Raw genomic sequence first — 13,601 nt, forward strand, 5'->3', positions numbered from 1 at the left:
ATTCCTCCATGCATCCATTGACATACTTGCTGAACATTTTTGGAGACCAAACAGTGGATGTGAGCACAGTGAAGAGGTGGGTGCTGCGTTTTAGCAGTGGTGACAGCAGCAGTGGGTTACCTCTGCTGGCACAAATTGTTATTTGTGGCATGCAGGCTCTTGTTCATCGCTGGTGAACATGCACAATTGATGGTGGTGACTGCTAAAAAACAGTGTTTTGTTCTGAGAATTTGCTCTATCAAATTTATTATTGTTATTAGAGTTATTGTTCTCTTTGTATCTGTTGTATTTTCCATGGAAATAAGTAGGAGGCATTACTTTTGGAGCCACTTGTAGGTACTTTTAAACAAGAAAATGCTACAGAGCTTCACTAATAAGCACGTCATTGCACCAAAGTTATTTTCAATTTGTCTTGCAGCATTCATTCATAGGCTGTCAGCTATGCATGTTTGTTCTTTTTAGCTGCTTTCATCTCACTAAAGCTGCCAAAACTAAATGAACAGAAAACAAATAAAAAGGGTTTTCCATCCCAATTCTATGCTTATTTTGCTATCTGTTTGACCCTAACTGCAGCAGTGACATGCCTAGTCTTGAGAAACAATTAATGAAAAGGCCAGCAGAGTCTAGCACCAGTGAGAATAACTGATTGCTTTCTCTTTCTCTGCACTATGTTCTGCAGGAAATATGAATTAGAATTGTAATGGGCAGGTTGATAGAACTGACCTAATAATTTAGCTGTCAGGCTATTCACAAGCATGGAATTCTCTCAAAAATCCTTTTCTTCGCCTTTTGTTTAGCAGAATCTCAGCTGGGTTTCCCAAAGTAGAAATATCATTCTGTCTCCTTCTCTTTCAGTGTTACTGTCTTCTTGTCTCAGTAGGGAACAGCTTAGTTCAAAGGCATATTAATACCATACATCAGTTTTCTGCTTTTTTTTTTTGTACCTTGGCTTAAAGTATTAAAAAAAAAAAAAAAAAGAACCTCTCATGACTACAGCTGATTTACAGTATTTCTGAAAAAGAAAAGAATAAAGAACCTTTGTTCTCAGCTAAACACATAAAACTGCTTCTTTTGCCAAATAATTTCAGTGTTGGTTGTGTTGGTTTGTATCAGCCAATCTACAAAAGATGTATCTCCTCAGACTCTTCTGTGTTGATTTGTTAGCATTTCATAAAAGACAAAGATAAAAATATTCATATTGGGAATTCTGAGCAAAATCTTTTAAGTACTGTTACATCCCCATCTTGTTTAACATATTGAATAGCAACAAGTCACAAAAAGAATTGTTTCACTTGCTTCTACTTGTCAGATTTTTTTAAGGGAAGAAGTCTGAAATGTGGAGCACTAATAAAAATTAATTACTGAATGATAATGATAATGATGTGCTGCTGGATAGTTAGGCAGTGCTTTGAGACAGCGATAAGACAGTAAACGTCTCTGAGATGATTGATTCTTCAGGCTTGAATCTCTGTAAGTCAGATCCTGCTCAAAATGTAAAGACAGACATGGATGTGTTAAGAGAATGTATAAGACCGTGAGGAATTCTGACATTGCAGTAGCAAAATAAGTAAAAATAGCGTTAACTGCAGAAAGCAGTTGGAGTTCTCATTCACCAAACAATGTATTTTAGTCTCCTCGTTATGCTACAATACTTCTTTAATGATGCTGCAGGGGAGATTGCTGAATATACCATACAGTGTTTTTTTTCTAAAAGATGATGCTTGGATTGCCAGCTCAAAGCACCACAGTCCTGCTTAAATGCAACAACTACACGTGAGCATTTGGACAGGTCTTCTCCCAGACTGAACAAACTGTGGAGTATTTATATTACAGCAGCTCCTTGGAGCACAAATGATAGGTCAGTACCCTAACTGAGGAGATGCTGCAGAGATCTGTACGTCTTCCAAAATGACAATTTCCAGTTGTGACTATCAAAAAGATGGAAAACAAGTCAGATCATGAGTTAGCTGTCAAAACCCCACTGCATAATGAAGATCATAGTACTAAGATATTAATATCATGCTGTACTGAACTGTTGTGTACCATGCTGTCATTACCAGATTATCAAAGCTTTTCTTACTTGTGAATTAAGCAAATAATGGAAGCAAAAATTTCCATTGTAAATGAACTGCAAGAAGAACATTGCATAACGTTCATTACTTGTGTGAATTTGAAAGCAAGAAAACATCTGTAGACTCAACTATGAAGTATTTCCATTGCTACCCTGGTACCCAAAGGTATCTTTCCAAGTTAAAGCACTGGCATTTGTATGAGAATGCTACAGGGGGATACTGAATGTGCTCATCTGTAGGTTTAATTTTTGGAAACACTGCAGTCATTGTATAGTGAGCCAATTTCTTCATTATTACATGCAAGTAATTCAGTTTTAGGAGAGTATATTTCTTTCCAGATAATTTCTATTTTTGCAGTGTTAAGTATTCTTTGTGCATACAGGGTCTTAATGCATACAATTAGAACAGAAATCCTCACTGAAACAAAAGCTATCATTGGTCTGGCAAATACAGCCTACATTTCTCATTTAAGTATATTAATAGTACACAGACATAAATAACTCCTCTATTTAATTCAGATATGATAACATCATTACCTTAGCTTACTTGTGGCTTGACATACAATCAGCTGAGATATAAAAGAGGAGACATAATGAGTTCTTAGGAAAGCTAATCATTCCACAAGGTAACTGAATTTAGATGCCCTCTTCCAAAATGCTCTTAATATCCTATTTCAGTAGAAGTAGCTGGGCTGTTGTGGGGGATCTATTAGGCTGGGGCTTGAACTGGTGAAACTGGTGATTGAGCACCTGGTGAAGGTGTGTGTCTGGCTAGGGAGCACAGGCAAACTGCTTGCACCTGTGTTTCCTATGTGACTAGAAGGGATGGACCCAGGGTTAAGTCCGCCCCCTGGGCTAGTATAAGGGCCAGTCACTGAAAAGACAGCATTTCTGATGTAGGTTGTATCCTGAGTAGGTGTGTTTTGTACCCAGAGAGTTCCTTCAGCACATGGGTGAGTTCAGCTCTTCTTTCTGTATCTGCCTATCTGCTCTACCTGCAAATACTTTGCCTGCTATTGCCAAGAACTTGTCAGAAGTGATTTTGCTTGTGAGCGGAGCAGCTGTATTGAGGTTATCAGAAATGATTCCAAAGAGTTCTAGTGGCTCTGTAGTAATAGGACTTCTCTCTAATTAGAGGCCCATCATCTTGCCAAGTGTATAAATCAGACTTATTTGGTATTGCCTGTGTGCGGATTAAAATGATTAATGCTGGTAAATATATTGCTTTAAACTTTATAAGCACCACTTAACCTTTTATATTTTATTGCCTACAGCTTCTTAGATTTATGTTACAGTTTCACCTCTTGAATTTAGACACTTCCAGAAGTTTTATTTTATTTTTACGGAAATAAATACTTGAAGGGGATCTAGAATACAGCTCTTCTAATCACAGAAGCACAGAATTGTAGGGGTTGGAAGGGACCTCCAGAGATCATCGAGTCCAACCCCCCTGCCAAAGCACGTTCCCTACAGCAGGTCACACAGGTAGGCATCCAGGCAGGTCTTGAACATCTCCAGAGAAGGAGACTCCACCACCTCCCTGGGCAGCCTGTTCCAGTGCTCCGTCACCTCACTGTAAAGAAGTTCTTGCGCATGTTTGTGCGGAACTTCCTATGCTGCAGTTTCCAGCCGTTTCCACTTGTCCTGTCTCCACTCACCACTGAAAACAGTCTGGCCTCACCATTCTGCCCCCTACACCTTAGAGATCAGGTCCCCTCTCAGTCTTCTTTTCTCAAGGCTGAGCAGACCCAGTTCACTCAGCCTTTCCTCATAGGAGAGCTGCTCCAGGCCCCTCACCATCTTCGTGGCCCTCCGCTGGACTCTTTCTAAGAGATCCCTGTCGTTTTTGTACTGGGGAGCCCAGAACTGGACCCAGTACTCCAGATGAGGCCTCACCAGGGCAGAGTAGAGTAGTAATCTGTACTGAGTACTCAAGGTATTAAGCAAGACAGTATTTCCCTCTCTTTTCCTGCATTTTGCACAAGGTTGTCCATAGCTCACTCTCTGAGCAATACAGATTTAATTGCCTTGTATGGCTGAGGAAAGAAAGATGTAGATCACTGATTTTGCCAAGACTAGCAACTGATACAATGCTGGTTTTAGTGTAATCAAATGTATTCAGGCTATCCAGAACAAAACTTCAGAAGGCATGATTTAGACAACAAAAAAAAAGCTGTGCATCCCATGAAGTCTTGGCACTGTAGGTGGAAATGGTCATGCAGTTTGGAGGACTAAAACTTGTATTTTAGGTGGTTCAAGAGACAAACACATTTTAACGTCTGAAAAGTTCACTAGAAGCCAAAGGATGAAGATGACTGAACATAAGAATTTAAATTTATTAATCTAATTAATCTTCTATGCCCAGAGGGCCTGAAAAGGAGTCTGTACACTTCAAAGGGATTTTCAGTTTTGAGGGATATACAGTGCAGATTTAAACCTGACTCAGATGCATGTAATTAAAATCAGCAAGTACTCATAGCATACAACGGTGTCTCAGTAGCTGATCTGAAATCACTCTAAGCTCTCCAAACTCAATATAGTTTTCACCAGACTACTCTTAGTGCACGAATGAGTCATTAAAATGTTCATGCTGAGAATTCTAGCACAGACTTATGAATCACTTTGTAAAAACAAGCATTCAGTCTTTAGCATCTTATGGTGGTATTTACTGTAAGACGTTTGTTATTGCAACAGCGATGGTAGAGCACTTGTAGCAAACAATCTGCTTTCATGGTAACAATTCCCTGTTCTGTCCCTTAGTTGCAGAATGTTCTGGAGCATTGTGAGCTGTGATTGCACTTTAGGTTCTTCGCACATAAAACTGTACTGGAATATTATTCCCTATGCCTCAAAAATATTCTAAGATCTATGAAATCTTTGCAAGTATACACAATTGCATGTGTAAGGAAAGAGGCTCTGGTATTTCCTTTAGCATCCCTATTATTACTTGGCATTTCCAGAAACTATTCTCAGAGGTTAGTACCAGTAATAGTGGTGACAGAGCGCAACTGAAATGCCTTTGCCTTCATATTTAGATGATGCTATCTAAATATAAACCCCTAGAACAGACAGAACTATGGTATTTTAAATTCAGGTGCAGATGGCAGTGGGTGGAAAGGAGAAAACAGGAGGGATGGAAGCAAAATAAAATCATGTGCACAACAGGAACCTTTCACTGGTTGTTCACTAGAAAGCCACAGTGCTAAAACATTCTCTCTCACCATGTGGTGTAGTGCATATCAATGTTTTGTTGTATACTGAAGATCCTTTGGCCATATAGATGAATAAATGCCTGTAATTTCTGGTGGTAAAGAAAAATGAGTGGTAAGAAGAATTCTGTGTGTTGTAACTACATGGTACTATTCAACATACTCTGAAACTTGTTATTTCAGGACTCCTATGCATGTGTAGAACTATCTTACTTTCAGGAGTTATTTTAATACCTACAGAACAATAATACATAGCATTATCCCACTAAATGTTTTCTTTTTGCACTAATTTTTTTAATATTGAAGTCATATAGAATACTTGATTAAGTGGTACTGGGGCTCATCATAAAAAAAAAAAAAAGGCAAAATAATTTCCCTTGCTTTGCATTCAAGTGTATTCAGATTAGAGGATTATTTGTTTTCTACATATGTGGTTCTAGAAACAGACAAATCTAGGGTGGTTTCAAAACTTTGCAAGAGGAAGGAGCAATTATTAATGAGCTAAAAACATTCATAATTTTTCTTCAGTGTTTGTCTTCACTAAGGATTACCTTACATCCTTGATTATTTTCTTTGATTCTTAGTTTATTTTAAAACCCTTGCAGGATGTTCACAGTTTCCAAAACCTTCTTGAATGATATGCAGTATTATTGAGTTTTTACATTGTTACTTTTTAAATATTAAAATTCTTCACAAATGTGAGAAATATCGTTATAATGCTTCTCATCTTAGCTTCATGCTAAGTTCACAAGACACTTTATGTACTTAAAATCCATTCAACAAACTGACTTCTTAGTACTCTTGTCACAGGGTAGCCTATTGTTGCCTGAACTGATGACACTGGTTACTATGGAAATGGTGTATTTCAAAGAGGAGGAACATGAAATGGAACTAAAAGAGACAAATGGGACCAAAAGAGGTATAGGACAGATATAAAATAGTCTATGTGCTGTGTTGCTACTTGCCTGAACCTTTGGCTGTCTATTGCAAGGAGACAACGTGATTTAATTCTCCAACTTCTACTCCCTCCTTAAGGCATATGAACACATGATCTCAACTCATAAATCTCAGAAAATGTATTCCTTGCATCTTGTGGAAAAGGTATGTATCTTTTTGTCCTTGCTCTGATCCTGGTCTTGACGCCTTCCAACTCTTCGAAGAGCATTTTAAAAGGGTCGTGACAAGACAAGATACTTAACTTGTACAATATGATTTCCTCCTCCAGAATCTCCATTATTGCTTTCTGTTTGATGCTATCAAACACAAAATTCTGTCCCTATTTCCCATGTGAATTCTTTAGTGTATGACAAAACAAAAACCCAGAAAATCATTACAATTTGTCAGTAACTTCTGAAGACTCTATCTTTCCACTGCAGACATAAAACCAAACCAAATGAAATGCAAATGACCAGGCAAGGTGACATCACAGACTGTCCAGTAACTTCATGAACAGCTCAACTCTAGCTCCTGCTTTTGTTATCTGGGTATTCAGCCCTTGCCATCTTTGCTACTGTATTGTACCCTCTGGTTCATTTATTTGCTTTTCTTTCTTTTTCTTTAATGGCAAAAAGGTACATTAATTATATATCATCATCAAAAGCAAGATATTTATAAAGGTTTTGAAGAAAAATGGTGTTCGTATTAGTTTTGCATCACTCATCTAGGAAAATATTTCTGTCTCTCAGAGCAAAGAAAATATGTTATCCTCTTAAGGATGACACGTAGTTTTGGAATGGAAGGCTTTCAGCAGCATGAATCAGCTCTCTGCTCTCTTTTGAGGGTGCAACAAAATCATAAAGAGATCTGCTGGGAAAGGGTCTTCTATTTGTTCACTATCTGGAAAACATATGCAGTGGATTAATATCCAGTAATGTCATGCTCTATTGATGGCAGAGAGTAAGGATAAGAACAGCTTCTTTAGTAGTAGTACAAGGAAAAGCATACAGCTTCAAGTCTCTTATGCATAAAGCAATGAAATTTCCTATGAGACTGCCAGTATAAATGGAACTGGTTTGGATTTCACTTTGAGAAGTGTTGGTTGACTATCAGTTTAATATTTGTAGGAAACACTGACGTTTTAACATAAATTTTGACCCCAGACAAGGAGAAAGTGTTGTTTGTTTTATGCGATAGAAATTTCCTTACCAGATGACTTGGGAACAGTGGTTTGTGCACTGTAAGAAAATTCAAGCTCAGTACATTTGAAACTAATGCACTTTATTTCTGTATCATATTTACAAAAACATATTTCTGCAGCATCTTTCAACTGCAACAAAGCAGCACTTTTTATGGAGAACTGGTCTATTAAAAACACAAAATCTCTAATGTTATCTGTAGCCAGACTCTTCAGTGAGAGAGCAGTTGTTTGAAAATACGATATAAACATAGCATGAAGGCTCTGAATTTTCTAAAATCTTAAGATTATACTCAGAAATTAATATTTTTTTCTTCTTTTGGCTACATCTCAGAAGATATTTTAACTTAGTGCATGTGATTTTAAATAAAATATATTTAGTTGAGTATGCAATAGTAGTGATGTTTATTTTTTTCTGGCAGTGTCCTAAGATTATTGAATGCATTACGGGTGGTATATAATCCAAAACCCACTTAAATTCAAGATTTCTAACATTCTGATCTGATCTGAAGAAAGCACAATTTTTAAAAAGATATGTGAAGAAGAGTGATAGTCTACATAGACACAAGAAGAGAAAAGAACTGAGTTCTGGGTGGAGGAGGCCGCATGCTAGTTGCTTTGATCTAGAACTCTTCAATTGAGCTCAAGCTTTTATAATCCAAAAAGTGACTTGCAGAAGGTGAAAGAGCCAAACATAATTTATTCCTAGTTAACCAAATAGAGATTATATCAATGTTATATTGCCGTAAAATGGTTCCTATGCTCATATCCACGTTCTGAATTGGCCTGAAATTTAATTAGAAGCCAAACTGAGTGATCTCTTATCTCCAGCTACTAGTGCTGTTTGCTTTATTTTAGCAGTGTAGTTCATTATTTTGTTCCAAATATCAAGTGCTTTTATTTATATTTTTTAATTCTCTCAGATAAAGTACATGTGTCTGATCCACTTAGATAATTCAGAGCTAAGATTTTTATAATGTTAACCTTTAAAAGGTCTCTTTGCCATCTGTCTTTATAGTTAGCTAGCTTTTTTCTTTTTTTTTTTCTTGCTGGAATCTCTCAAAAATGAAACAAATGGCTGTAATTAGGATTATCAGTTTTCCTTTATTTAATCTCTTGACCATAATTCCAAATGCTGATGATTACAATGTGGACCAGCTATTATAACAATTTATCATGATAAAAAAGTAGAAGGTACATTTTGTGCCCCCAAAGTAAACAATTAATGGTAGAAGAAACACTTTATTCCTTCATTTTTTTTCTTGTTATTTTCCTCACATATCTTTTGGACAATCCTGTATTTGTTACTTAAAATGGTTTGAAAGTATTTAAATATTGATATAAGCAGCTCCACTACTGGTGATGTGCAATTTTTGATAGCTACATATGACTTCAAGTAACACAAATGTGGACTGAATGTGAGAGATTACTCTAGATATTTGCATTTTTAGAAGCTGGCCAACAAGTTGGGAAATCTGCTCCTGGGAGCTATTTCCCACTCTAAGGCAATTTGCTGCACAGCAGTCTAATCACGCATTCATCAATTCTAAACAAAGAACACTGTGTCTAAAAGTGTATTCATCTCAGTAGTTAATACCACTATTTCATGAGTGTCAGACAATGCCTTTTTTTCCTCTCCTTCCTTTCATTTTTTTAGGGCATTGTTTCTGGGCTTTCAGGGGATCCTGATTGAAATTGGTGCAGTATATAAGTGAAACAGTTTTGCCCTGCCCTACTGAGGATTTTGCACCTAACACAGGGCAAAGTGTCCAGAGCAAATAAAGGCCCAAAAGAAGGATGTTACACATCTAAATATATCCAGTAGATAAGGCCCACCAATGGAGAGCTGCCACGACTAATGCCTCAGCTGCAGACTGTGCAGCTATGCGATGGTGCTCCTATTCCATGTCAGCTGAGCTGCCTGTGAAAGCTGGATCTCATTGTTTCTGGTTTCCAGCAGAAGTCCATATGTTAAGCCTGATTATTTGCTTGTTGTTCAGAGAATTTAATCTTTCTAGATGTATCAGGTATGTATCTAGATGTATCATGTATTAAAAAATGTCCTATTCCTTTTAAAAAATGCTTATTTTGCCTCCTTAATTCTTCACAAAGTCATGTATATGGAATGCACATTGCCCCAATTAACCAAGCAGATGAAATCTTGTTTCAGGAGGTAGGAATTCAAAATATTATGTCAAATATTTCCATCCCATAAATTTGGATCCTGTGTTTTAATTTCTAGTAGATTTCTTTGGTCTCCATGGAAACTGACCCAAGGAGGTTTGAAATGTTACATATTATTTAATCTATCTTCTATTCACATAAATGTTGCCAGAAGATCTGTCATATCTGTTCAAGCATAAAGTACCAAGGGAGTTAACAAAAGGAATACATTAAATTGAAACTTACTGTATCCTGTCACTGTTGACATTGCTGGCCTTGAAACACTGTCAGTGGGGCTCCTGAGAACAATCTTGAAAAAACATAATTCTCAGCAGAAAATGCAGCAATTATTATAGTCAACAAGCTCGTAATAAAGTATCATATTCTATAATCTAATGCCATTGAATTTTGTGTAGGCTTTAAATAATGGAAGCTTCATTTGTCAGTCAAATTTGAGAAGTAATAAAGTTTATTGGGATTAATGTGGCTATTCTTTGATGCCTAGCACAAATTACACACTTACTTAGTTACGCTAAAAGTAATCCTTGAAATTGCTCAATACAATTGCACCAAGATTTTCCCTGGATGTGATGTTCCTTCAGAAAACTGCCTCTACTGAAATATTTTTAAATTGCAGTACAAATCTTTGCGTGTGCCTTAGCTACTTTGGCTAGAAACAAGGATTTAATAATACAAGTTATATACTTCTATGCATGCAGCTGAGTAATTTCTGGATTTTATTGCCTTTTTCTGCTTTTTACATGGGAAGTTACCCTGTGCATGTGTGCAGTAAGCACAATGACCAACTCCATGTGAACTTTTTTCTAAGCCTGCCTGGACTTTTCTCAATGCTAAACTTTTTTTTTTTTTTTTTTTTTTTTTTTTAAATGCATGGGAGGGACTCCAAATGCGTCCAGTTCTGGGCTCCCCAGTACAAAAAAGACAGGGATCTCTTGGAAAGAGTCCAGCGGAGGGCCACGAAGATGGTGAAGGGCCTGGAGCATCTCTCCTATGAGGAAAGGCTGAGTGAACTGGGTCTGTTCAGCCTTGAGAAAAGAAGGCTGAGAGGGGACCTGATCCAGGTCTATAAATATCTGAGGTGTGGGGGGCAGAATGGCGAGGCCGGACTCTTTTCAGTGGTGAGTGGAGACAGGACAAGGGGAAACGGCTGGAAACTGCAGCATAGGAAGTTCCGCACAAACATGCGCAAGAACTTCTTTACAGTGAGGTGACGGAGCACTGGAACAGGCTGCCCAGGGAGGTGGTGGAGTCTCCTTCTCTGGAGATGTTCAAGACCTGCCTGGATGCCTACCTGTGCGACCTGCTGTAGGGAACCTGCTTTGGCAGGGGGGTTGGACTCGATGATCTCTGGAGGTCCCTTCCAACCCCTACAATTCTGTGATTCTGTGACTCTTATTAGGGAAAAAAACATGATTTCTCAGTTGAACTGTATTTAGGTCAAGCAAATTGCCAGGAAAAAAATTCCCAGCTGTCAATGACAGAGGCTCTAAAAAAGGTCCTGTCAAAACCTTTATTAAAAGGTTGAACCAATTCAGAAGATCTTGCTGTCACTAACACACAGAACGGCTTGAAAGTGAACTCCTTTTTATGCAAGTGAGAATTAGCAGGTGTAAAGTTCTTCCTTCATCATTTTTAAATATAGGCAAGAAAGTTATAAGATTATGCTAGCGTGTTCCTAGATCTCCTTTGAGGGTTTTGCTTTCCTAACAGGGAACAACTATTGAGATGAAATCTCTTCTTGGTGAGAGAATCTCTTCTTGAGTCGCTTTTCTTGAAACGTGGGGGCTAAAAATGTTTGTCATGTTTGGAATTGAAACTTATGAGATGTTTCTTTCCCTCATTTGCTGTCTATTACTTGTATTACCTTGAGAATGGACTGAGTAATGACACTGTAATCATAGCATCCAATAAAACACCAGCATTACCATTCACTAAAAAGTCAATATAGCTACAGGATTTATCCTTTGCTTTTGTATTGTACTTGTAATGAGAAGTTCAGCACAGGGGATTTCTCCAGGATTAGTGACTGACTAGGTAAATGATCTGCAACCCAGTTGCTACTGTTTAATAACAATGTTTTGCATTCATATAGTCCCTTTCTTTGAGGGATCTTAAAATTCAAGTATCCTGTTTCATTCAGTGTATTTGTATTCAGAGTATCCTAAAGTTGTAGTGGAGAGCTGTGGGTAATGGCAATAGCTATTGTGTACTTAATAATTGTACAGAGGTTTGAAAATTACTTTAGCATCACTGATAGAGAGCTGCTCTCTGCAGAGGAGTTATGCCAGTGGATTAGCGAAGCCATATGTTTATTTTAGCAGATCATTTTGAAGGGTGGTTGTAGCAAATGATAGTTTCCAGACATTGAAATTGACATTTATTTCTTAATTTTTCAATTAATTTATAAACAAATACCATCTTACAATTGCTTTGTTTTGAATGTTCAGATCTTCCCAGCATCAGGTTAGGAGAAGGAATGGCGTGACTCACTTTGTATGAAGAAACAAGGTCAGTAAGAATGAATAACCCTAAAAGAACATTTTTATCTCCTTTGAAATCATGGACTTCAAGAAATGTGCTTCAGAATGTGCTGTGTCTGTATGAATTAGAGAAAAAATGACAAAACAAAAACAATACAGGTTTTGATATTCAAAAGTCAGGAGATATGTTCCTAAGCTATGTTGTATCTGATGTACCTACTGCTTGTTATATTCCATGAAAGAGATCTTACAAAACCTAGAGTAACTGAGTAAAGAGGTGCTGCTTTGGGCTATACAAGTGAGTGGCTTTGTGCTTTGCACCTTGAAATTCACTTGCCAGATGTGAGCATGCAATGCACAGAGGGTTTAATAGCTGCCCAGTGCCCCTGTGGCTTTCATGTAAGATCCTACAACAAGAAAATGAGCATTGTGTTCCAATCACAAACAGACCAGTGCAGACCTGATATTCTTATTTTTCCAACTCTATTATTTCTTCCAACACCATGCAGATTGCAGTAATAGGAGTATTAAACCGCTCAATAAATTCCCACGGAAGAGGTTTTGGAATTTCTTCACTGCTGAATGTTTCAAAAATGTTTTGACAGTGAAAACCCCACATCTTTCAAAGCCACCTTGAAATTGCACTTCTGAAGGTAATATTAACTCCTGAGTGTAGCCAGTAAGGTATCATTTCTATATATATATAGGGAGATAACAAAGTTAAACAATAATCAATTGTAGGAATCTACTGGCAAGATCTGATTTCGAAATGTAATTTTCCTAGCCTAGGCTCTGTAACTCGCTATATATCATCATAGATCCCATCCTTATTGACTGAGCCGTGAGGCCTGCAGGGCTTGTTAAAGGCTATAAAATCTATTTAAAGGCTTTCAGCTATGGCATTTGGTAGAAGCAGCCTGACTTCAGCAAACCAGAATTAGTTTATCTATGCAAATAAAAAAATTCAGTGTAGTTGTAGGATTTAAGACAGGAACTTCCTATTTTTAAAAAATCTGCTTGAACACATGATAAAATGTAATATATCAACATGTTTTCAGCATCTATTTTTTCCCTTGAAAATTTACTCATAACGTAGTCCCATGTGCTTCAGTGGCATAACTTTGTGAGCGGTTAATCTTCAGTCTTGTCAAACATTTCTGCTGTGTAGCTTCCCAAAATGCTCAAAGCAAGGAACATTTACCTTTCTAGAATCAGTTAGTAGCAGATGTATGACAGCTTCCATGGAATTACTAGCATCGTGTAAAGTAAAAAGTTTGGAGTCTGTGCCTTGGTTCAATGCTTAAATACAAAGCATCTAATTTGATGATTTCATTCCATACTTGGATTTTACTGGATAAGCTCTCTCTCTTCCTAATATATTATGTATTTATATTTAGCCAAATATTGGTAGTTTATTGTAGCTTCAGAGCACCGTTATATTTTTTGTTTGTTTTTCCTTTCAAATTGAAGTCACATGTAAAACCTTAATCAGAGTTGAGGATCTGGAACAGAAGACGTGTCAT

The 13,601-nt window shown here is 37.3% G+C and overlaps 1 long non-coding RNA gene across 1 annotated transcript; it reads left to right on the forward strand.

The window, feature by feature from the left end:
* Nucleotides 1–60: 60 nt before the first annotated feature.
* LOC122183063 lies at nt 61–12,610 on the forward strand. The gene is made up of 3 exons (XR_006180077.1): nt 61–76; nt 12,046–12,106; nt 12,588–12,610. It is a non-coding gene; the product is annotated as an uncharacterized LOC122183063 (long non-coding RNA).
* The last annotated feature ends 991 nt before the right edge of the window (nt 12,611–13,601 follow it).

The sequence above is a fragment of the Lagopus leucura genome, unplaced genomic scaffold (assembly GCF_019238085.1).
Source record: "Lagopus leucura isolate 7727_CA_CO unplaced genomic scaffold, USGS_WTPT01 Super-Scaffold_100016, whole genome shotgun sequence".
NCBI lineage: Eukaryota > Metazoa > Chordata > Aves > Galliformes > Phasianidae > Lagopus > Lagopus leucura.